This window comes from Varanus komodoensis, unplaced genomic scaffold, assembly GCF_004798865.1.
Source record: "Varanus komodoensis strain SLA01 unplaced genomic scaffold, ASM479886v1 scaffold75, whole genome shotgun sequence".
Taxonomy (NCBI): domain Eukaryota; kingdom Metazoa; phylum Chordata; class Lepidosauria; order Squamata; family Varanidae; genus Varanus; species Varanus komodoensis.
Window position 1 is genome coordinate 84,418 of NW_025336416.1, and position 26,036 is coordinate 110,453.

General features: G+C 39.3%; 1 protein-coding gene across 4 annotated transcripts in view; it reads left to right on the forward strand.

Moving 5' to 3' along the window:
* The window catches only part of PTK2 (protein tyrosine kinase 2), a 235,638-nt gene that overhangs the window by 51,556 nt on the left and 158,046 nt on the right, over positions 1 to 26,036 (forward strand). For 3 of the 4 annotated variants that reach the window (XM_044452826.1, XM_044452827.1, XM_044452828.1), the window contains one exon: positions 9,083 to 9,109. The gene's annotated coding sequence lies outside the window, so the exon portion shown is untranslated. Of the gene's footprint in view, positions 1 to 9,082; positions 9,110 to 12,116; positions 14,082 to 26,036 lie in introns of those variants that run through there. The other variant, XM_044452829.1, reaches the window with a different exon arrangement.

Genomic DNA, 26,036 nt, shown 5'->3' on the forward strand with positions numbered 1-26,036 from the left:
ACAGCTGAAACATATGAGGAAATTGACTGGATAAGACTACATATATCCAATAGTTATGAGTGTACTTGTGAAAGAATGACAGTACTTGCACATTTTAAGTCTTAACAATAAAAACCTGAGGAAGGAAAGGGGGTAATAATTGGAGCAGGGAAAGGGGCCAGGGCAAAGGACAAGGTGGGTTTTGCTTCAGTTTCTTGGGGTGTGTGCCACAGCTGGCTAGAGGACTTGAGGGGGAAGAAGGAGAACAACCTATGACAATCCTGATTGTAAGGTATATCACAGGCCATACGATGCAGCTTCTTTGCAGGAGTGGCTTAACATGACACGCAAACCAGCTCAGTATCACCTCTGGAGGCATGTTGGGAAATCACTGTTTTACACAGCTTGTGCTATCTGTGATTTACAGTTATCAATAAACGGAACCTGGAGGTGTCTGGCTTCTACATCATTTCTGGCTTAGCAAAGTATATTCAGATTTTGTTTAGCACATATCATTCAAATATGGTAATTAACTTCATCTGTTAGTGAAAATGTTTGTGTAATTCCAGAATGTTGTATGAATATGTTTGATGGTAACTGCAGGACTAGCTTTCTAATTAGGCTGAATGAGACAAAAGATTTCTGGTGGTTGAAGGAGGAGAAGAGTGATTGCTGTTCCGAACTCTTTTGCTTCAGTACCACTGCTGAGGATGCTCAAGAGTGACTTAATGAGTCTTTGTATTTGGTGGGTGATACCTGCCTTCTCTTAGTCTTTAGTAGTTCCCCCAATAGCTTCCCCAGACAATGTGAGGATATTGGACTCTTTGCTGATGAGACTTTCCCTGTAACACAGTCCTTGGGCTTTGAAACTTGGCAACCAAGGCTGAGACTCAAGGACCCTGTCTTCAGTGTGGTTTTGATGGAATCGTCTACTCCTATATCAATAACCTTTCTTTCTACATTACTTCAAATACTGCAACAGTCTTTGTGGGCTCCATCCTCTATTATTCTGATTTCTGAAAAGCTGGATCAGGTGTATTAAGTACCGAACAAGGATGCCTCTTCCTATTTATCCACTCACTGAAAACTAAAAATCATGGAAAAATAAAATGCCTGCTTGACACTTTCAAAACTGGTGCCAGAAGAGCATTGAAAAGCACTTTCCCAAGTAGCTACCCGTTGCTTCAAAGGTGGCATGATGGTTAACAGGGCAAATGAAACCAGAGGTTTCAAATAAAATTCTGGGTTGATAAAACAGTACAAGAAAAGGGGCTAAGGGTGCAATCCTTTTGTGGTACCCGTAAGCCCCTGAACTGTACAGAATGGAAGAATAGAAAAGTCAGGCTTTGCCTCTCTAGACTTTCACATTGCATTTGTTAGATAAGCTTTTTTTGTCTGCCTTGCTGAAGTGTTTCAAAGAGGGAGGGAAGGAGGTTAGAGTGGCTTCAGGATAATATTTTGGCCTCTTCAGTTTCCTTCCCTCTCTGTCCACTGAAACACCCCTTCTTCGCCCTTGCTGAGGTTGCTTTGTTTGGTGTGCAGCTGCGTGGCTCTTTCCATGCTGGAGTTATTTAACCTCTGGTTCCCAGCTCTGGGGTTGGGACACTGTCTGGGACCTTGGTTCTGGGACTTTGAAGTATTCTTGGCTCCACAGTTGCTCTCTGGTGACCATAGGATCACTCTCTCTATATATGCCTTGATTCAAATTTTGACATATCTAAAATTATCTATCTGTTCTTTCACTTCTAATCTTGCTGTTGCCATTAAATGGGGGAAAATTCTGTCACGTTAAGTGTTTTTTATGCCTTTTTAATTAAAATGAATAAATAATCCTGAAATCATACATGTGGTAGAGTGAGTGGTGAGAAAGCAATGAGTGGAAGGAACTGGGGCAAAGCAGATGGGCAGAGAGAATTACATTTTAAATAATTGATTTTAAATTTATAGAAAAGGGAGGGGGAGAAAAACCCTTTTCATCTGTCTAAATATACCTTGGAATAAAAACAAGATAAATTAATGAGTATTGTTATCTTCTGTGAGGTAAAACTGTGTGTGTGTGGGTGTGTTTGAATTGTACTGACAGATTAAAAGGCTGTATAAGACTTTAAGACTGAATTGTGAAGAGAGACTAGGTGGAAGAATACACTATTTATGAAAGTACATAAGGGGAAATGAAACAAAACGAAATGAAAGATGGCTTTTACCTGGTGGGCAGAAGTTTAGAAAGTGGTGTTTTGTTTGAATCTGATCACCCATCAGACTCTGCTGCGTTGCCTTGAATTTAATACTTGTGAGAGGCGCCAGAGAGGCTATGCTGGAGCCAACACCTCTTTGGTTCATATATCCTCTTAGAGTGGATATATCCACTGCAGTCTTGGCATTAAGGAATTGGATTTTGCTGGGGAGTAAATACAGGACACTGCCTGCCTGCCTGCCTGCCTGCCTTTTCTTTGACTTCCATACATTGGATGATCACTGCTTTGAGTTTCTGCCAAAAGTGTGTGTTATTTATTTACATACTGAAGTCTTACCCTGCCTTTCTTTTTCATCAAAGCTGAATCAGTGTAGTGCACAGAGATTATAACAGGAATGTTTCAAACAAATTATAAGTATAACTTTAAAGCACATATTTTAAACTTGTTGAATGCAAACATTTGCAAATTCACACATAAAAATAATGACTGTGCAAAAATATGTGCTTTATAGTACAATAACTTGTGTTTCTCACCACATAAACATACTGGTACTGCTTAAGGTACATTTTCCAACTGCATATTTTATAATAGGACTGCAGCTCTTATCAAAAATAGATGTCCCCTTTGAGTTGTTGCCTAGGTGCACATGTGTCTGGTTTCATCAAGATGGATCATGTATAGTTGGCCCTCCACATTTGTAAGTGTTGGGGAGGAGGACCCTTGTGGAGGTGAAACAACTGCAAACATCTGTACCCCCCCCCCCCAACTCACCAGTGCCTTCTCTTTGCACCAAAGAAATGCCAGAGAGATTTCCTTCTCTGGATGAGCAGGGGAGGAAGGTGTACTTTGAAGGCCTCCTTCTCTCCCCTTTCATTTGCTCTCTCTTTATGGTGATGACAATTTCCCACAACAATGTTTTAAGATTAACAGGTTGTATGGCAGTTCCTTCATAAGTACAGCTTGTTTGTAACTCAGATCTTCGTAACACTGGGTACTGCCTGTATTAACAATGAAGAGAAAGAAAGTGTGAATGATATTACGTACCTTGACTCAGTCATCAACTCAAAGGGAGACTGCAGTCAGGGATTTCGAAGAAGACTAAGCCTTGAAAGGGCAGCAATGAAGGAACTAGAAAAGATAATCAAGTGTAAGGGTGTTTCACTGAAGACAAAGGTCAAAATCATTGTATTGTGCTGGGATTGTATTCCCAGTCACAAAGTATGGGTGTGAAAGCTGGATAGTGAAGAAGACTTGAAAGAAAAATGTTGCATTCAAAACATGGTGCTGTAGGAGAGCTTTGTGAATACCCTGAACTGACAAGTGGGTCCTACAACAAAACAAGCCAGAGATTTTCCTTTAAGCAAAAATGAAAAAAAGTAAAAATAAAAATCTGAGGCTGTCATACTTTGAATATGTCATGAGAATGCAAATCTTACTGGAGAAGACAATCATGCTAGGAAAAGTTGAAGGTAGAAGTCAAAGGAAAGACCAAACATGAGATGGATTGACTCTATAAAGGAAGGCACAGCCTTGAATTTAAAGAGTTGCCTGTCCCTTGCCCAGAGAAGACACTAGTAGAAGAAAAAAAATATTTGCATGGGGCACTACTTATTACCATTCTGTCACTCTGGAAAAGATATGGAATACCTGATCATATGTGAATCGGCACCCCTTGATGCACCATGGACACTTAGTGGGAACAGCCCTTATGTCCTTTATGAGGTATCCTGTCTTACTGCTGATGGGGCAGCTGGGCTAAAGATCATGGGGAGGATAGCTGCATAGAAACCCCTCATACCCAGGTATCAGGTTAAGGAAGGGAAAAGGAGATAAAATTCAGATATGTATGAATATTTCTTCTTTACTCTCTGTCTTTTCCTTTTCAGATAGGTTTTCAGTGGGGTAAAATGATAATGATGTGGGAGCTGGAACAGGGGTTAAGGGGAATGGGACATAATTGTCTGGGGAAGCCTGGTAGATCAGATCAGTATCCCAGGACCTGAGATTGGACCACTGTATAAATTGGCTGAGGTTCTGGTATCTGAATCTTCCAAGTGGGGTTGTTCCTACAGTATGTTAAAGCTTTTCTTTCCAAATATTAGCAACATATAGAAATGAGAAAAAATACTTTAGGTGCATTGGGGCAAGATGTATTCTAAAGTCTCCTCTCATAAAGCAGCAGTTTAATTCTAATATTGCTCCAAAATTTCCTTGTTTTCTGTGGCATAGCTGAACTCTCAAGAACATTTACTTATAGTTAGAGATTGGTATCTCCTCAAATTCTGTGCACATCAGAATATTAGACTTCATAGTTTGTCATAAATTTTGTCCTTCAATGTATGTTAAATCAGTGATCCATTTCAAAGGAGAGCTGAGAATGACAAACACTGCAAACTAGGCTGTACTCATGGATGATTAGGTTTTAGATATCATAGAAAAAGCTGGAAACAACTGTAGTTCATTGAGGCCACTGCTTTTTTTTTTTTGGCAGCACATTTTGAATCTCGGCAGGCCATGAAAAGGCAGTATTATGAATTGCTTTCCTATTGGGTGGTAGACATCTTAAATGAGCTTAAACTGAAACCTTCCAGTGTTTCAGTTGGCCACGTAAAGGTGCTTCCAGTACTATTTTGCAGTCTGGATTGCAGTGGATGACTCATCTGCAAAACGAAGTTAAAGCTGGTATTTTAGACAATTCAGTGCTAAAAGAAGGAGTAGGGTGATGGTAATTCACTTAATAGTTGGCCTATATATATATATATAACATAGTTCAATGTGTTAGTCCCCTGCCTCCCATTAAATATATATTTTGCTCTGAGGACTTTCAGGGCAGCCACAGTGCTTAATCTCCCCCCCCCCCACCTGCAATAATACTTCAACAAAAGAAGAGTATAAGCAAAATGAACTTTCATGCCTATTTCATTTGCCTTGTATCCAAATTTAGAGCATTTCAAAACTCTGAAACTTGTTCATTTGGAATAATGTAATTTGAGTAAAATTGCCCAAAGTATTTATTTTACAAGATCAGTTTAAAGTGCTACAGATAGTTGCCTGACATTGGATACTGAAAATGTAGTTGTTTTATTTTAGTTATTTTTGAATAACGATGTAGGTCTTTTAGAAAAAGATGAATTGGGAAAATTTCCTATACTATGAACTTCCCTTGCATTGTTTAAATTTAAGAAATAAAACAAAATTATTGAAAACTGTTGACACACTAAGTTTAACAACCAAGTGATGTATAATATATATTGAAAACCTCTTAACTATTCCACTGATGTTGTTGGGCAGACACTGCAAATGCACATCAGCACAGATACTGTGCCTATCCTGTCCTTTTTCCATATCAGTTCTGCTTCAGGCATATATAGTCTTTTGGGAACTCAGATTAATTCATAATAAATAGAATAGTCATGCCATTCCTAAGCAAATACAATAATTATTTTTCAGTCTTCTGTCAACTGGTTCAACATATAGTTCTACAAATATATCTAGATTGTAATAACCGATATCAAAGGTAGTATGTAACTGCATAAAAATAAACCAAAGGGGATATGCACCTTCATTAGGAAAGAATTTGACTTCTGTGTACTCAAGAGGTCTTTATATATCAATAACTGTTGTACATACAAAAGATTGCCAGAAGCAACTTGAGGCTTTTCCTTCCTGACTTTGCATTGTTCCTTCCTACCTTTTCTCCTAATAAGTATATTTAAAGGGTTCTCTCATACACCAGCTTATTCTGCTACTAAACAGATGGCTTATTGAGTATGTTTTCTTATTTTTCTCCTAAGAATCAAAGTATTGACATATTGTTCTACAAGGCAAAGTCCTATGTCATCCCTAAATTGAAATTAAGTTCTTTTAAATGGTTATGCTGCACAGAACTAGTTTAAACAGAGATATAAAGTGGTGACAGTTGAGTTTATAAATATACAGGTTACTGTGAAAGTCACAAATATGGAGACTAATAATATTCCTGGGCGTATTTTGGGAATTTGCATTAGGGTGACAGTGTCTCCCCCAAATTAAAATGAATGAATGAATGCTGAAAATGCTGTACTTTGAGCTCATAAAGCTTATAAACAAATGAAGCAGAGTAAAGGTTAAAAAAACAAATGAACAAGTCAAGAGGTGAGGTAGGTTTGCAAATAGCAACTTGCTCAATTGCCTGTAGCAAGCAAAAGTTGCCTCCAGCTGATTTTGATTGAGAAGCTCTTCAGAGGTACACTTTCTCATTCACCTTAGGCTATAATTCACTTATGTTGGCATGTTGTGGACAGGCACACTCTTAAAAATTTTTCGGTAATAACCCTTTGATGGCTTACTTGCAAGTTTGAAATGAACCCAACAAATTCACAAATCCTGGTAGTTATTGTACTGTTCTGATTGTAATCATGGGTTATTGGTCCTGAAACAAGTCAAAAGTGTGCTCTTTTCCTTCTCTCCTTGCATTATCAGTTCTTTGTGACCTCAGAATTAGGAAAATTAGCTGTGAAGGCAACACATGTACCAGCTATTTAAACAAAGATTGGAGGTGTCCAGAATGGCATTGGATGATGTAAAAGTGGTTAGCGTTGAGTAGGTGATGTTTTTAAGAGTAGGTGATGGACAGACCTCTTACTTTCAATGCTGTATTTTTGGTTTGCATCTTTGTAGGATGGTGAAAGGAGTCAGTTCATTACCAAAGACAGATAATTATTCTTATGGCCTGTTACTTTCCTTTCTAGGTCTATGTTTATAGTTGATTTTCTCATGATAACAGTGTGGCCACAGTGCCTCACTGATTAGGGTTGTTAATTCATGAATAACCTTCAAGACACTATGAGCAGAATTGAAAGAACCATACCGTTAATGTAAGCCCAAGGGGTCTACAGAGTTGTATTTCTTCAGGGTACTTTTTCTCCCTTCTGATTCTGCATGAGAAATTGCATTTGAAACTGGAATAAGGGTCAGTAGATCAAAGAAAGAAACAAATTCAAAAATGGATTGTGAGCCTAGTTTGCTTTTAACTATTTTTTTGTGTTTGCTACAAATTAGAAATGGTTTCAGTGTATCTGACAATAGTATTTTGCAAAATGTGTTTCTGGGTGGGTAGGGAGGACCTGTTCTTCACTTTTCAGCGATATCTTCATAGAGGAGAGGCAGTTCGCAAATGAGTTTGAAATATGCTCTGGGCTAAATTGGGAAGTTTGGAGTATTTGGTGTAATTATTTTCCTTTAGTATTTTTCATTAAAGTTTTATTAGCTTTTTACAGCATGAAACATTGATTATAAGCCTTGCTAAACACACATTATTAGCATTTGTTGTTGACATGAATTTCTCCTTTGCTTTTTAACCTTTGATAACCCTTACTACTTTTTTGTGCTGATCAAACTCTAATTATAAGTCTGTTGGAGACAGGGTGAGGATTAGAAGATGCAACTCCTGTTGCTGATGTAGTATCCAAATTGGTCTTGAAAGTTGCAGAAATACTGGTTTGCACACAAAACTGCCATTTGCACTACTGGAGGCTTAAAACCCAACTACAGATTTGAACCACTTGTTTCCTTTGTCCTTACATCTGGTCACTGCTTGATTCTCTAACTGTGGCAACCTGTACAATGATGCAATAATTGTAATGATGGTTTATCAATTCAGATAGCCCACCAAATCATGGTTAGCATGAACAATGGCTTGTAAACATACTTCCTGACATGATGACTCATTTTGGCTTCCTAAATAATTCAGATAAACCTGCGCATGTACTTTTTAAATTACACTTTGATGTGCTATATCAGTTCACAAACTATATTTACAGATACGTTGTATATTGCCATCTTTTGAGTTACCGTCATATGCCTTTTGTAGGCAGTCTGGTAGTTCTTCAAAGTGAAATGTTACGTTAGTTTTCATGTTAAATAAATCTATTGTATCAGACACTGACCACAGCCTTAAGAAGTTAAATCATGGGCAAATAAATTGCAATAGAATTATAGTAATAGATTTCTTTTAAAAATGAATTGGCGTATTTTACTAGTTGTCACATAGTGCACTATGGAAACATTTGAACAAGTTGGGACCAGAGTACTTAGGAGAGTACCTTCTGCATTATCCGCCTGCCCGGTCACTGAGATCAGATGGATCCTGCTGGTTCCACATGGATCTGTGGTTCATTAGGAGTCCATTTGAAGGAATCCTTTAATGTACTGGTTTCCTTTCTGTAGAACATCCTGTCTGTTGATATTTAGCACGCACCAGCCTTGTTTTATTTTAGTTTTGGTCCTTGTGAACACATTTCTATTTAAACAAAAAGAAATTGGACAGTCATCGAAGTGGGAGGGTGTGACGTAGTGTCCTGCAGCAGCAGGGGATTGGACTTGATGGCCTTCCTGGCCCCTTCCAACTCTACTATTCTATGATTCTAGTGTTCCAATGAGTAGTCATGGTTTTATTGACATAATTGGATTTAAAATATTTCAATTCTAAATTTCTTTGCTTTTTATATTTATTGTTCTGGAATCTTGCTAGATAGAGCAGTACATAAATCTTGTAAAAAACCAAATAAATGCTGCTTGTGACCTATCCTTAATTAAATGACTATTATTTACAGTAATAAAAATTAGGAATTATTTTATATGCATAAGCTGACCTTGAAGACTGATTTTTTTCCCTTCCTAGTCAGATGCACACTCCAGCACAGGCTAAGGAGTGCTGCTGCCCCTTCAGAGAATGTGCAGCTGGGTTGCAAAGCTTCAAAGTTCATGTTGTGTATATTTCTGACTGCAGTGCCATGATTACATTTGTTGCCCCATCATAACAGGACAGAAGAGATATCCTTTCCAGAATCACAATAAAATATAGGAAGGTTGAAAGGGATCTCACAATGAAATTGGTTGCACTAATACATCTTTCTTTTTAATTGCAGATATTTCCAGAATTTCCCTTTCAACAGGTAAGATTTTCTTTTAATAACATGATAACCTGTATAATGGTATAATTCCAATAAATGCTGCTCAAACTAAGATGAGCAGTAAGTGATGTTCAGCAAAATTGTACCAAGGATGCAATACCCACGAATACCCTCCAAAGAAAATTCCAAAATGCCAGCTTTGTGGGTATTTTTCTGTACAGCTCCTTCCATCTCCCCAGTCAAAACATGTTCTAAGCCTCAATAATTTCAGGGGCACCGTGCTTTTTCTAACCCCAAGCTGGAGCCAACCCTTACCCTACTGAGGGCTGCCATAACCATGCTTCAAGACAGATTTGCAAATTGGCAGTGTTTTTATGTGCAGGTCATTCATTCTGTCCATTCTAAGAATGTTCAGAACTTTTCCTAACCCGAACCTGAATTCTAACCTAGACCGTAACCCTAACCCTTAGAGAGGCCTGAAATACCCCTTCCTCCAGACAGAATTTCAAAGCTCCACTTCGTGGGTGTTTTTCTCTGCAGTTCTTTCCATGTCTGCAATCTAAACATGTTCCAAGCCTCCATAACTTAAAGTACACCCCGGTTGTTCTAATGCTAACCCTAAGCTGGAGCCTGAGCCTAACCCTAATAGAGGGCTGTAATAGCCATGCCTCAAGACAGATTTGCAAATCATCAGTTTGTCAATGTTTTTCTGCACAGCACATTCTTTCTGCCCATTCTAAGAATGTTCATAGCATCAAAAACTTGATGGGCACCTTGGTTTTCCCAACCCTAACTGTAACCTGGATCATAACCCTAACCCTCACAGAGGCTGGAAATACCCATGACTCTAGAGAGATTTCCAAAATGCCAGCTTTGTATGTTTGTCTCCACAGCTGTTTCTGTCTCCCCAATCTAAGCCTTCTCCAAGCCTCAAGAACATTGGGACACTGTGCTTTTTCTCACCTGAACCCTATTAGGCAGCAATACCCATGCCTCCAGACAGAATTCAAAATGCCACTCTGTGGGGTTTTTTTTTTTCTACACAGCTCTTTCCAGTTCTTGATAATAGGATAAGCTTAGCTCAGTCTTTTAATGTGTCTTAGTGTTCTTTTATGTTATTTTAAATTGATTTTTAATCTCACTGTTTTTATCTATTGTATTTTATTGACCCAGAGAGCTTCATAAATGGATGGTATAGAAATAAATAATTCTAGAGCTATTAAACATTGTGTTTTTTGGGGACTTTCCAAATGCATGGATGAAAGTAGGCAGAGCAATAGATGGTGCTTTTTATGCAAAAAAATGCTTTTTAACTGGCATTCCTAAGCAAGACATTGAGAACAGTGGATGTAGTGATGATGGAATTTTCAGCAGCTTTTCCGCTCAGACCAGCTCCATACGTTCCAAGCTTGCAGAGATGGAATTGCACCATGTTGTGTCAGAGGCAGTGTGCCTGTGCATCCATTTGCTGGGAAACATGGGTGGGAAGGCTTTTGTTGTCCTTGTGTCTTGCTTGGGGGTTTCCTGAGGGCAGCAGCTTTGGTGAATGTCTGAACAGAATGCTGGATTAGGTGGAGCCTTGGTCTGATCCATCATGGCTCTTCTTATAAATTATGATAGACGGCCTTCAAGCCTGAAGCCTGTCTTTGCCACTAACTGCAGCTGCTCCTTCTGTGGTGAAGCTGCTCTTCTTACGTACAGCTTGTGTTTTGAAATGTTTTTCTAGTTTGGAGGCTGCTGTATTTGGGCCTAATCAATAGCATTTCAAACATTTTCTATTTTAGTTGAGCCAATGCTGCTGAACGTATCTGAGGAAGTTAGTGTTTTGAAGATGGTCTGAAGTTGCTGTCAATTAACAAGGCTCTTCTTTCTACAGCAATGGATTTAAAAAGCCAAACTGAAAGCATTAGGCTTATGTGGGACATACAGTGCAATGCATGAAAGGCGGTGCCTGACCTTCAACAAACAGAACACTCTGTGTTTACATAAAATAAAGAGTGCTCTGTTTTTATTATTACTGAAAAAACCACTGTCTAACCTAGTAAAGTTTTCTAACGTACTCATGAAATGCTGGATTTTTCAGAAAATATGACTTCAACACTTGCTCAGTAATATTTAATGTCAGTTTTGGTTTATAATTCAAATTTCATTGATACTGATTTTGCTGAGAAATTTCAGTGAGGCTACAATGGAGAATGCATTGCTTTTCCACCTGAATTTTGGGGGAATCTCTCCCCCTTATCTCAGCTCACTCCATTCAGCAGCATGCTTCAATCCTCTGTAAAGCATTTGGAGGAGCTTTCATAGGGAGCAGGAAATTCCACTTCTGTCAGGCCAGTTACAGGAGCCTAAATCTGGATGCAGCTTGTTGAACCATTAAGATTTAAATGGAGTTGGTACCTTCTTAAATGTATTGCAGACTTTCCTCAAGTTTCAAGTCCAGCATACAAAGGTATGTTGAACACAGATGCATTTGAACCCTGAGAGACAGTGCAATGAAGTGAATATAGTAAATGCAGTTACATGCAATTACATGCCATTGGTTTATCTTAATCTGTGGAAGCCTGAGGTGTCATTTTTTTTCTCCTTTCTTGACTATTGCTTTAATTGTTAGATGACAAAAATGTTACAGGCCTTAGGTAGCCATGCAGAAAGGATTAATATCTTTACTTACCTCATTGAAAAATATAGTGTCTGTATTGTGAGACGGCCATAACATGTTATGCCAGTCTTCCACGACCTGGTGCCCTACAGAATTATTGGACTGCAAGTGTGATAATTCCCATAATTGGCTAGGTTTTTGCTTCTGAGTTGTTTTAAGTGACACTGTTTTTTGTTACATTTCCTGCGACTTATTTATACTACTTCCTCACCATTGCCTAGAAGAAACTGAATTTGGTTGTAGAGGCATGATGAGCACCAAGGAAAACTGAAAAGAAGCAATAATCGTTTTGGCTCTCTTTAGTATGCCTGTCCTTTCTGTGCTGAACATTTCCATTACAATGATCTTTTGCTCTACCGTGGAAGGTGAAAGCAATGTAGCTGCAGGGACTTTCCCAGTGGTCTTTGGTCATAGTGTGTAGTCGACAATTGGATTAAATATAGATGGTATTGTTCTTGTTGTAGTTGCTGGCAGATAAAGGTCACTGTGAACATTCCCCTTCCTCTTTGATTTCATAGTTAAATCTTTTTGTAAGGATGATTGAGTGTGTGCTGTTGAATGCATTACTTGATTAGGTAGTTTGTTAAATCATCACATAAGGGAGTTATCCTACATTTCTCTAATCTCAATCATAGCTTTGATGTCTTTGCCACTTACTTTGCTCTTGCTTTTTAATTGAGGCCAAGAATATGAGACTTGAGGATTTGAGAGTGCAAATCACTGGGGGCTTCTGAGGGCAACTTGTTAAAATTTTTATCACTTTAGAGCTGGATTGAAGGCTGTAAGCCAGCATTTTTATCCATATGTAAATTCCTCTCACTATGCCAGCTGTCTTGTATGTACACAAAAAAAAGAAGATAAAATGTTTAATTGGGCATCCAGGTCAGTCTCTGTACATGAGCTTCATGTTTGTGATAGGATGGATTAATCAAATTAGACCCATGGCTGATTTTACTTCTAATTTTGTCTCTTTGCTATAATTTTCTCAGATGGGGTTCTCTTCATTTTTATTTTTTCCTGTTGCCCTAATGCAAAATTGAAATGTTGATGCCAAGATTCCTCTGGATAATTTTAAAATATTCTTCTATTAATTCCAGTCCATGGTGTATATGAAATAGAAAAGTAAAAAATAGTGCTATGTTATCACAAGCAAGTCAAAAGTATCATAAATACATTTAGCATGAAAGCTAACAATTTAGCAACAAACATTTCAACAAAACCAAGTGGCTCTTACTATGCTATTGAGTGCAAAGGCTAAACTGATAGGTGACCAATTAGAATCTTGAGAAAAGTGTTTTTGCTTCACCTGCAAACAAAACTTGAAAATTGTGATTTAAAATGTGGACACAAAGTTACTTAAAAGTTCAGAAATCAGTAGATAGGACTGCTGCCTTTTTTCCAAATATCAGCTTAGCATGTGTAGACACCCAGGGGAGTGTGCCTTTCCCTTTTCACCTCACTGAATTTTTTTATGTACCTTCTAGCTGGTGACCTGGCACAATACACCCTATGGTTGTTTGGTGACTATACTGTGTGAAGTTATGTCCATGCAGTAGAAAAGTGTATGTGGCTCTTTGGCTGTGGGCAAAAGAGTCGCATGTCTGCATGCAGGTCTGTAGATGCCAAGTCAGCATTCAGTTCAGTGTTCAGATCAACTCCACAGTGGACTTGGGGTGGAAAGGGCTCTGGTGTGGCAGTCTAAGTGGATGTTGTGTACTCTATCCTGAGATATGTCTAGTGGAGATGGGTGTTTTTCTTTTCTTTTTCTTTTTGCTGGACATGACAGAAAATAGCAAGATATAATAGCAATCTTCATAACAGATTTTTATGATGCTTTAAAGCACTCTTGAACCATCTTTGAGGCTCAAGCTGTTTGTTTTTTTTTAAAGAAAGAAATGTTGCTAGGAAATGGGCTGCAGAGTCGACTGTAGCAGTGAACACTGGTGGAGTGGAGGGGTTGATGTTTGCAGTCAGAACTATCCCACAGATACCTTCCTGGGATATTACATTTCTCTTCAATAGCTTCTGAAAAACTGGATAATAACACCGGATATATTTCAGAGTTCAATCCCCCCGCACACAGAAAGGTCATGGTGATCATGGTATTCCCTTAGCATTAATGTCAGGCAACATACCACAAATGGTACATGACTCACAAACTCTTGACTTGATTCAGAACAGAAACAGTTGTCTATCTTTGGTTTGGGAAGGGGCTACGTGCTGCTACTACATCTGATTCTGAATTTCCCCAGTACTAGTAATGTGGTGGCATGCTTTGAGCAGAATACTTTTTACTCCTCCAGAGCTTTAGGAGCCAGTTCTTGAGAACCTTTATTGCATTCCAGTATCCTGGTAGGTTGCTTCTTTATATTTACAGCTTCACTAGCAAAGAGAACATATCCAGAGAATCTTGAGACTGACATACTGCAAATGCAGAAGTATTTGTGTAAACAATATTTGCATGTCGGAGTACAATAATCTCTTGGTTGCCTTTTTATTTGTTGTAGACTAGTGCCATATAATGGTAGATTGTTGAGATAAGACCAGGGGGATACAGATTCTAGTCCATACTTGACTATTAAAATCACAAAAGGCAATCTTAGTTCTGTCACACACTACAAGGTTATTGTGAGAGATAACAGAGTTTGGGATATGGAACTCCTTGTGCCCCTAAGTGGGGAAGCAAATATTTGTAATAAAGGTCATATCCAATGTAGACCCTAATCAAAGTTGATCCTTTGAAATAAATGGGACCTCTGTTAGTAAAGTCTCAAGTTCCATTTCATTTCAATAGAGTTCACTGAAAATGGGGCTAATATTGGTTGCGTAGAACCCTGCAACTTCCTCCTGCTCACAATTCTGAACTTCTCAGAATGCAATTGTCAGCTTTCTGGTTGTCTTATTTATTTATTTGTAGTCACTAACATTTCCCCACCATTTTTGTGTGTTTTCTTCTTCCTTTTTTCTAATTGTATGTCTTAATAGATCTAAACCTTGCTCAGATCCACTTGTGCTGTTACCATCATCATCATCCAGTTGCTTTTGTATTTATATATATTACTAGAATACTATAACTTCCAAGCATATTCTTAAAGATACCCCCATATTAAAAATATAATACTAAAGGCAGTGACCACCAACCAAGCTGTGACCACCACTGTCAACTCAGGCAGAGAGATGGATGAATATTCTGGTGGGCAATTCTCTAGTAAAATCCTCCATCTGCCCCTTGAAGTCTCGACAAGATACAAACATTCAAGATTAGTACTCAATTTGGCATAAAGCTTAGAAAAGGAGATTAATTCATATTGATTGCAGTAAGCCTAGGCAATTCAGTGTACTTGAGATATTTTGGAGTAGAACTGTCATAGATCCCAGCCAAATGACCATAGACCCCATGTTGGTGATACACTGAGTATCCGGAAAGGTCTTGGTAATGCAAGCCTGATCAGCCTCCTAATCTGCAAATTAGTCATAAATGTTAAGTTCAATGTGAATAGGTTTTATTTTGTATCAGTTTGGCATTTTGCAGTAGCTCCAACAGACCAACAAGTATTTTCTGGGGTACAGGAGTCTATGATGGGAGTAGGATAGAGAAGAGATGTTCTATAAGCAGTCCCTACATGTGCAGCCTTTGGATCCAGCCCTCTGTTTCTAATCAATTTTTTTTTGTGGAACAGAACATTGATTTAATATATTTGACTTCTGTCATATGGAAGAGCATCAAAACTTGTAATTTAAAATACTCAGGAATATTTTTGCTAGCTAGCTAGAACTAATCAAATGGAACACTTGCACAGAGAGCTATTTACAAGCTTGTGCTTGTGAAAAGTGCCTTGGGTATTTTCATTGATAACAGGCAACTAATGGCAGGGTTTTAAGTTTCATCCTGATCTTGTTTTAGGTACAGTTCTGGGGAGTGTTAGTTTGATGCTGATGTTTACAGACAAGAATACTGCCTACCTTGTAATACCCTGTACATGCTGCCAAGATATGACCATACTCCTGGCCACTGAGTCGCAAGTGAACTCAGTGAGTAAGAGCACTTCTTATCAGCTTAGGGATGCAGTTGGTAAATCAGTCTGACATCTGTGTTGCCTTCCAGTTGTAATCTGGGCCCAATTCATGTTTGTTCTAACATGTAAGGTGCTAAAGGACTTGGAGCCTGATTATCTGAAAGAATGGCTTATCCAATATGTTCCTACCTGACTCTTAAGATGATCTGTCAAGATCCTTCTCAGGGAGCCACCCCCCCTCCCCAGGAGTGGCAACCAGAAGGGCCTTCTCAGGAGTGGCATCTCTGGAACATGCTTTCCAGTGAGGTGTGCCTGGCGCAATCCCTGGCATCTTTTTGGCCCAGGTGAAAACTTTTTTATTTTCTAAATATTTTAATAGTTAAGCCTGTGTGCCTTATTGCTGACCCAGTTTAAATATTTTTTTTTATAAATTGCTGCTGTGCCGATTTATTTGCCCTTGATTGTTAATAGTTATTTTGTTGTTTTATGGTATTTTAGATGTATATTGTTCACTGTTTTAACGAGTATATTAAGAATTCTTTTTATGATTTTAATATTTGTAAACTACCTTGTGGGCTATGGGGTGGTATATAAATGAAATAAATAAATAAATATTGAGCTTGACTGAGATGCGAAGGTCAGGTAGAACTTATTGTATCGATTGACAGTTTTCTTTAAACAAAGAGGGAACAGTATTGCAAGTTTTGTGATACACATTCCTCTTTTTTAAATCATGCTCACTACATTTTTCACGCAACACCTGAAACTTTTTAATGCATTGTCAGGTTTATTTGTTGTAAATAAATTAGCTTAATTCTATATTATCCTTAGTCTGAAAACAGGTAAATGTAATGGAGAGAACTAGTGGGTTATGTTTATCTTTTAATACAAATTCTGTAGTGACTGTCTTCTGGTGTTTTTCACAGGCCTGATTATGTGTCCGTGATTACATGATTTAACCATTGAAAGCTCTACCTATTGATTTGTGCATCAGGACCATTATAATTTTGTAAACTTGTAGTGCTCAATAAAGGGCTGTGCTTCTAAGGTTTTGTCTAAGTCTGCTGAAGGAGTGAGGGGGGAGATGTGCTCCTGCTATCCAGGAAGTTTAAAGGTTTCACAAAGTCCAGGAAGATGTCAGTAGGGTTAACATGCAGAGTTGAAGAAGCTGTTGCCCAAGTGAAGAAAACAAAAAAGGATTGACAACTTGTAAGCATACCACAGATGCAAAAATGAATATGATGAGCATATTCCTAAAATAATATAAGAACTACAGTAAGTATTCACTTTAGAAATAGGAAACTGTACAGGGAGGCAGTTAGTTAGCTGTACTACAAGGAATTTAAAGAAGGCTAAGGAGAATAATGAAAAGCTGATTCCATTCATTGTGTTTGTCTTTAAAAAAGATGTAGGGGCAGGTACTTGTGCATGAACTGATATTTTTGGGAAGTCTTCATGATTTAAGGCAAGTATTGATGATGAAAGATGATGATCTAGGTCTTTTCACCAAATTAAAACAATACAGTCCAGACAATATCCATTTGAGAATGTTTAAACAACTCAAGTGTGGAATTGCTGATCTTCCTGTACAGAACAACAAAGATATAAGATTGGAAAGTGGCTAGCACATCATCAGTTTTAAAATAGGTCCAAAGAGGTGGTGGTGGTGGTGGTGGTGGTTGTTATTTAGAAAAGTTGTAGGGCGTCCATTACTGTCATCTCTGGACGGCTTACAACAGTATAGGAAATTAAAGGCCAGTTAGAGGAAGATGTCTTAGTGGTGAATTTGTGGGGAGCGTGATCCAGCATAAAAACTGAAAAATGTTTAAAATGGCTTGTGTAAAGATAAATTCTGACTCACTAACTTGTTACGGTCTTGGTAGATAGTGTGGTCTTGGTTTTTTCCAAAAAGTTAAATATTCCTGATTACATTTAGTAGATAAGGGATAGGAAGAGAGGTCCTCTTATGGATTGGGTATTGGTTAAAACAGAAGAAGCAGAAAGGAGGAATAAATTGATAGAATAAATTGATACAGCGGGAAGATGTAACAAGTTGGAACTATGCTGCCACGCTGAAAAGAAGGGGAACTGTGCAGGGTGAATTCTAATCCGGTACCACTATAATTCTGCTCCTTAATATACACTTTCTTTGTGTTTCCTTTAATATAGATACTAATTCATTGTATTTTTACTTAAACAGCTAGCTTTTGCATTTCAAGTCATATTTCCTAATGTGTGGCATACTTACTGAACTTTATAATTAGATATTCCCTGCCTATGTGGGCAACGTTCCCTTCCTCTCTAATTGATTCTGTGTGCTTGTGTTTATCCCTTAGCACAGTTCAGAAATAAGACTGCTTGCACATGTATGTTGTAGCATTGGCTTTGATATCAAGAGAAGGCCACTTAAGGCCATTCACAGAAAGGTTTCCTCTTCTTCCTCTCCTGTCACCTATTACATCCCCACAGGAAAGGCTTTCTGTGGATTTGGGGTGGGGGCGTTCGAACAATGTTCGATGGCATCCTTGGGGTTTCTTAGGGAAACCAATTTAGGATGGTTTACTCCTGTAGCAGTTCCTGGTGTTCCATCCCCTGTTGTTCATAAGGACTCAGCAACCAGCCAGAGCTGTTTAGGGAGGTGCAGATGGCTGCATATGAGAGGAAGCGATAGGAAGCTTTCTTACGTTAATTTCTCTTTGAATCCAAGCCATTGTAGGGGAATATCAGGATTTAGATGGATTCTTGTATGCATTCAGAAATTGATACTAATGTCTTAGGTTTTGAGTTCCAAAGCAGGTTGTAGTCATTGTTATCATCATTATCATTTTTCCTAGTATATACTACCCGTTATGAATATTGCTTTATTTGAAACAAGGTTACAGCTCATTTTAAAATGCCATTTTTTCCTATTAGAGTAGTTCTAAAAAGTTCTTGTTTTAACATAGTCTTGTGATAACAGATTGAATTTCAAATATTTCCTGTTCCATGTGCCTACTTGTACAGAAAGAGGGGATGGATTAGAAAAATGAGCATTTGTGAGTGGCACAGTTTACCAGATATAAAATGAGAACAGTGAAACGAATGTGAATAAAGCAAAGCAACAAATTCATAGCTCTCTTATTCACCACTATCCAACTCTGTGTTTATGTTCACATCCTGCAAAAATAGCAATTCTAAGAAAAATTGAATTCAAGATTTCACTGATAGCATGTGTGACTTCTTTTACATATTTATTATTCAGAGATTGCTTCCTGCTGTTTCCTGAATGAATCCAAGCTGCTTACAAATAAGACACCCATGTGCATAAATAAGAATGAGTTGTTGTTGTTGTTGTTTAATTCTGTACCACCCAGCAGCTGAAGCTCTCTCAGTGGTTTACAATCATCCAATAAAACACAGTTTAAAATGTGTCATAATACAACAATGTGAGGGGGAAAAGCCATACAAAAATATTTTAAAACATCTTTAGAACATGTATAAAATTCCAACAATTTAAGATAAAAACTTGGATTAAACACTGACAAAGCCCCAACTAAACACTGACAAAGCCTTGCATTAGAAGAAAGTCTTGACTTGGTACCAAAAAGATACCACTGTTGATGCCAAGTAGGCCTCAGGAGAGAGTTCATTTCACAACTCGGGGCTACCACTGAAAAGGCCCTTCTCCTAGTTCAGGGGTCGGCAACCTTAAACACTCAAAGAGCCATTTGGACCCGTTTCCCACAGAAAACACCGGGAGCCACAAAACCCTTTTGACCTCTAAAATGAAAATAACACTGCATATATTGTTTTTTACCTTTATATTGTGTATAAAAAACTATAGTGTGTTGCATTTATGAAATCAATGAACTGCTACAGAGAAAACAAATTTTCATTTCTGCATGCAACAAAAACATATTATGCATACTGGTAAACTAGTCTCGTCAGCAATGAAAGCAAATGAATCTACCCACGTACCATTAAATGTTGTTTTCTTCTGAAACTTTTCTTTTCTTGGATTTATCCATGGTTGGCCTACCGGGGGTCAAAAAGCTCAATGAATCGTGTGCCAGTGGGTGTCACACATTGGTGGTTGTGACGCATAGTTTGAGCGACAGGGAGCCGCAGCAGAGGGATGAAAGAGCCACATGCACCTCCAGAGCCGTGGGTTGCTGAACTCTGTCCTAGTTGCTACCAAGCAAACCTCCCTTGGAGGTGGTAGTTGGAAGCAGGCCCCAGAGGCTAATCATAGCATCTGGGTGGCTGATAGTTGGGAGAGGTATACTCTCAGGTATCATGTTCCCAAGCAGTGTAGGGCTTTATAGGTTAAAATGAGCACCTTGAATTTTGTTTGGAATTGAATGCCATGTTTTACACAAGTTGCAGCTTCCAAGCAGTCTTCAACAGTAGCCTCATGTAGAATGCATTGCAGTAATCTAGTTTAGAGATCACCAGAATATAGATTACTGGTAGCGACTGAAGACCTCTGATGGGACACAGCTGTCTCACCAGCCAAAATTGGTTAATGGCACTCTGAGCCACTGAGTGACAAGGGTGGATCAAGGAGCATCCCCAAGCTACAAACCGGCTTTTTCAAGGGGAATGTAACCCCATCTAGAGCAGGTTGAGTTTCCTCCCATTTGGTGAAAAGATCTCCATTTGAGAATGCTGCCATGGCCCCTGCCCCCTCAGCGCTCCATGCAAGTGTCCCCATGCTCCCTGGCTCTGGTCTTGCAACTCCTAACAGGGCCCTATGGTCAGCATGAATTCCCAGAAAATGGCTGTGCCACTCACCTTGCCAGGCAGTGCAAGACCAGAACCAGGCAGCTTGGGGCCATTTGCACAGCGCACTGAGGAAGTGGTGGCAGTGGTATTCCCAGATCTGCGTGGAAGGGCAGCAAATCACATTTGCTTAAGGCTACTGCCATCACCAGGGGAACGGAGCTGATCGTAGCAGGAGGAGGGAAACTGGCAGGAAATTTCCTGTGGACCAGCATAGGCCCGTGGACTGGTGGTTGAAAACTACGGGCCTGTCAAATGTATGACAAAAGCAATCATGTTGCCAAAAAGCGAGTTAAAAAAAGAGAAGGTTGTGCATTTACTTAAAAGCAGCCAGAGGTGACTTCTGAGAGAGAATTGCACAGCGTGGTGGTAATCCGTTTAAGAGATGAGATATGCTGACCTATGGTCAAAGGATGTTGTCAATGAACACACAATATCTACAGTTAAAATAGGTTCTATAAATCAAATAAATTTTTGAATGTCTTTTGCGCACAAATGGATCTTAGCATGCTTGGCAAGATGGTGTCCTGAGAAACGGGTGGTCTGGATTCCCTATTGCCACATTATCTGAGACACCTGTGGAAAAGGGTTATGGAGCATCTTTAGCCCACTGTTGGTGTTGTTAACCATATTCAGCACAGAGAAGCACTTAACAGAGTGAAAAATGATGGTAATGCTGTTTTCAACCTTTTACTGAAGAATTTAATCAAGGGTTTTCTCAAGCATTCTGCCGGATTGTAGTAGCATGTGTATTTGTTTTTAATTAAGTTTGACCATGATGTTGGATTAGAATAACTAATCCATGTCTTACACAATATCCATGTCTGGGTTGAATTTGTGATTTCTACTAACAAATTATGCCCCTTCCCTTTCCTTCCTGAAGTTTCTTTGATGCATTTAGCCTGCAGTTCTAGCTAAGCTTACTGAGAAGTAGAATGCATTAATAAGATGGAATGGATCCATATGCACAGACTTTGGGTATAAGCTGTCTTGAATCTTTTTTCATCTCCATGGATGGAAGCTGGTGGTGATAAGTTGGCCCTCTGGGTGTGAGATGATAAAGAACCTGAGATAAATACTGTAAGTTCGAAGGAAAAATTGAAAACATCAATTGATGAAGAAGTATTTCTTCAAGAATTGTATGTAATTCCTGCAAGGATAAACTAAAGTGGATGTTTCCATAATTTTAAGTCAGTATATGCACAGTAATACATCATGTGCAAAGATAAAAGTTTTTTAATATTTAGTTTACTGCTGACCTCTTTTTACTCTCCATTGTTAGCTAGCCTTACCAAGCAGCTGGGGGAAAAATCCTGTGGGAGAGAATGATATTTATGATCATAATATCATAAACATAGGTACTTGGATTTTGCCAGATGCACCTGCTGCAGCTCTTAATTGCATTTAATTAAAAACAAATCAACATGAGTATATACCTTTTTAAACACTTAGTGCTAAAAATATAAAATGTTACATTGTATTCAAGGGGAACTATTTATTTATTTATTTATTTATTTATTCTTGCAAATTCCCTTTAACCATAGCAGTTCTTTATTACAGAATGTTTTGCTTGGGTGGGTTTTGCAAGACCTGAAATTTTTCTCTTGTAGATTACATGAGGGGAGAGATGGGTGGATGCTGCACCATCTGTTAATGATTCTGCTTGGTGAACATATTTTACCTTAGGGGCTGATTTCTTGACAAGAGGCCAGAACCTAGAATGACTCAGGAAAGTAATTGGGTGTCTATCCCAGTTCAGCTGAGTATATTCAGTTTCTGTAAGACGGTAAGATTGCAGATGTTATCCTTCACTTTTAAGGAGTTTGTTTATGTGGTTCATCTATTAAACAGTTCTAAAATTCTCCCAAAATGTTTGGTGGAGAATCTGATTTGTAGTTCAAGGACCAAAATATACTTAGTGGTAATTTAGTCATTTTAGCCATATGGATGCTGGAGAGTGAAACTGAGATGTTGTATTGCTCTTAATGTGCTGGAGGATTTAAGAGCATGGGTCCTCAAACTTTTTCAACAGGGTCGCAGTTGAAAGGTGCCAGTGGTGGGTGTGGGCCGCCAAGGCAGGGGGCGCAGGCCAGTGAGGGGCAGGGGGCAAGCTTGGCGGGGGCGGGGCACGCATGGCAAGGCGGAGGGGGATGTGGGCCGAGGCACGGAGATCGTTTTCTTTGACTGAGTTCAAAATGTTCTCCGCACGAGCAAGCTGCCACCGGGCACGTGCACGGCGAGGCACTGGCTTGCTCGCGTGGAGATTGTTTCCTCCAAGCGAGTCCAAACCGATCTCTGTGCAAGAGATAAAACCTCTGAGGTAGGCTGGATAAATGGGCATGGCGGGCCGGATCCAGCCCGCAGGCCGTAGTTTGAGGACCCATGATTTAAGAGTCTTCAAGGATCTCAGAGCAATGCCTCTCGAAGGCTAGGCTTTTCCACTAAGCTGATTTCCTGCAGGATCACCCAAGGTGGGTGCAGTCACAGCTGAGGCAGCAAAGATGCATCAACCTCTTCAGAAGTAACAGTCACTTCTGCAGAAGAGAATGGGTATCTCTAATGGTGATGGGGGTTTTCTCTCATATGTAGTCATGGAGTACTGGGGCTTTATGGATTTAACATGGGAAACTCAATTGCAGTATAAACACATTTGTTAAGGAAAAATGTAGTTTCTTCTGATTTTTGTCTTGTTTTCAAAAGGATAATTGCTGATGCTTGCTGGGGCTGATGACAGTTTAAGTCTAAAACCTAAGTCCAGTTTGAGGAATACTGCAATATTGGATCATGGCTTGGTTTGCATCGTATGATAACCCAACTTTTCAAAGCTGTGGGTCATTATGAATGAGACTATGATCTTGTTTGCACGCAATGATTACACTGGGTGGCAAATCATGGGTTTATTGATCCATAAATTGTGGGAGATCCATATCCAGATACTTTTGGTTGTTTGTGGTTAAATAACTCAAGGTTAACAGAAGAGCAAACCATGTGTTTACTTTGGGTTCTTGAATTGATGAATAACCCAACATGCTCAGGATTGGACATAATTGGAGAAATCTTCATAATGGGAGGTAAAATCAATTATTTTTAAATGGATAATTCAGTATTTAAATTAGATGTTGAATGTATGTGTATAATTTTAAAATATTTACTAAATTTCTTTTAAATAAAAAGGTTAACATGACATGATCTTGATAGGCACACAGTTAATTTCTAAACTGAATTATTGCCTCTGCCAGATCATTCAAGTTTAAGCAAACTTTCCCAATGAAATAAGGAATTAATCCGATCATATCTTAAATAATTATACCTTGGTAATCTTTGCTGTTTCTTTAAGAGGAACACTTTGGTTCCATGTCTTGTTGTGAACAACAAAACCATGAATACAATATAAAATACAATATAAAACCAGAAATTACAAATTATAATAAAACATTAAAATCAACATAAAATGAACTACTGACAGAACTAATAACTTTATAAAAAGGCATACCCCATACTTAAAATACTATGAAAACAGATTAACAATTAAAATAACTTCAGAATAAAAAGGTCTTTTCCCAGTGGTGAAAAGAATATAGAGAGAGTGCCAGGCAAACCTCTCTGGGGAGCTTGTTTCAGCATCGGGGTGCCAGTGCAGAAAAGGCCTTTCTTTGAGTCACTACCCTCCTTACTTCCTGAGGAGGAGGTTCCTTCAGAAGGGCCTCAGCTCTAGGTCTAAGGTGCCAGGTAGGTTCATTCGGGAAGAGGTGCTCCTTTAGATAGCCTGGCCCCAAGCCATTTAGGGCTTTAAACACCAGTATTAACATCTTGAATGGGGATGGAACTCAACTGGGAGCCAGTGAAGATGGTAGAGGTCTGGCTTTATATGATCATATCTGCCAGTCCTCATTAACAATCTGACCACCCTGTTCTGGACCAACTGGATTCTTGGCCAGTCAGTCTGACTGATCAGTTTATATGTGAAGTGGGGCGGGGAGGGTTGCCCCAACATGCATTACTTTACACTAAACCTTACTTGCCATTTTGATGCCCATTCTCCTAGAAATCCCTTTGCTGGTCCTTATGGTCCGTTATGGTTTTAGCAATCCAAAATAGCTTGGTGTCATTAGCAAACTTGGGCACTTCACTGCTCACTTCTAATTCTAAATTATTTATGAGTAGGTTGAAAAGCATTGGCCCAAGTGCATATCACTGTGGGACCCCACTGTTTATGTTCCTCCATCTGGAGAAATTACCATTTATTGTTCCTCTGCTTTCTAACTGTTAATATTAACAATGCTACATTTCCTTGCCACCCACCCTGAAAGTCAGGGGGTCCAGTGAGCAGATTCCCTACATTTCTGCTTCCCTTTTATTGTTCAAATCCACTTCTTTAAGTGGCTAAATCAGTGTAAGATGTGGCTGCTTCTGCTGCTGTCCTGAAACTTGAAGAGCCATTATACTAATGGGCAGTATAGAAATTAAAGGACAGACGGACAGACAGAAGCACTTATTTCTGTTACTATGGGCACTGCTCTAAAAACCGTATGTACAATGATGGGCAGGAAATACAGGGTTGTTAAAAATCATGGCATGATGTGTACACTCAAATGGCACTGCTGTGCTTATGCCTAGTGGGGGTGAAAGGTGGAGCAGGGCTGCACAAGGAATCTTTTTCAGGTTGGTGTGGGATGGTTCAGTGACCGGGACAGAATGCAGATATCTTCCTTTGTGGAAGGAGATTTCGGCACCGTGGAGCAGGAGTTCTCTGTAGGGAGAGGTATTGTCAATCGTTGGCGACTCCTGCTCACCAACACTGTGTGGACATTCATTCTTGAAGTGGATGCTCAGGATGATGTCAGATTTCATCGTGCTTCCCTCATGCCTTGGGTCCCTTTTGAAAGCATAGCATTGGAAATCAGGCCTGTAAGCCTCCATGCAGAAATGGCAATGTGGAAATCCATATTAGTAAAATAAGAAGTTGGGACTGACTTTGTACAGATTTGCTTTCAGCACTGCATACTTCCCCCATAGCACCTTCCAAGTAGGTAGGTCTGCTGCAGGCAGAATCTTCAGAGGACTGTCCATGTTCTGAAGGGATTCTGTCTTGCTAACATTGTCATATGGAGGTAAGAGGAAAACGCAGGGTTTCCTTGAACCAGGGCCCTTTGAGGTGCTGGCATCCCTGGAATCCTCTCAGATGTGCATTTTAGCTCCTTGCAATAGGATGAGGAGTCCTACAAAGTGTAAATGCTTGCATGGCACCTTCCTTCCAGGTGCCTGGGAAGTCCTAGGGGTGATGTACGGGCATTTATGCAGGGGTTTCAGGGAGCAGCCATGACTGGCCTCTCTTCCAGATATGCTAGCCCTGCGTACCCCTCCCACGGAAATGGCCTCCCCGTGCAACCCGTTGTTCTCAGAGACCAGCGTACTGCGTCCTGCACAGTATGTGGAAGCCAAGGGCGGGCATGCTCCTTCAGGAAATACCTGCAGTACCAAGAGTGAGGGCTAAAAATGACACTGTTGCTGGTGAGTGACCCCCCCCCCC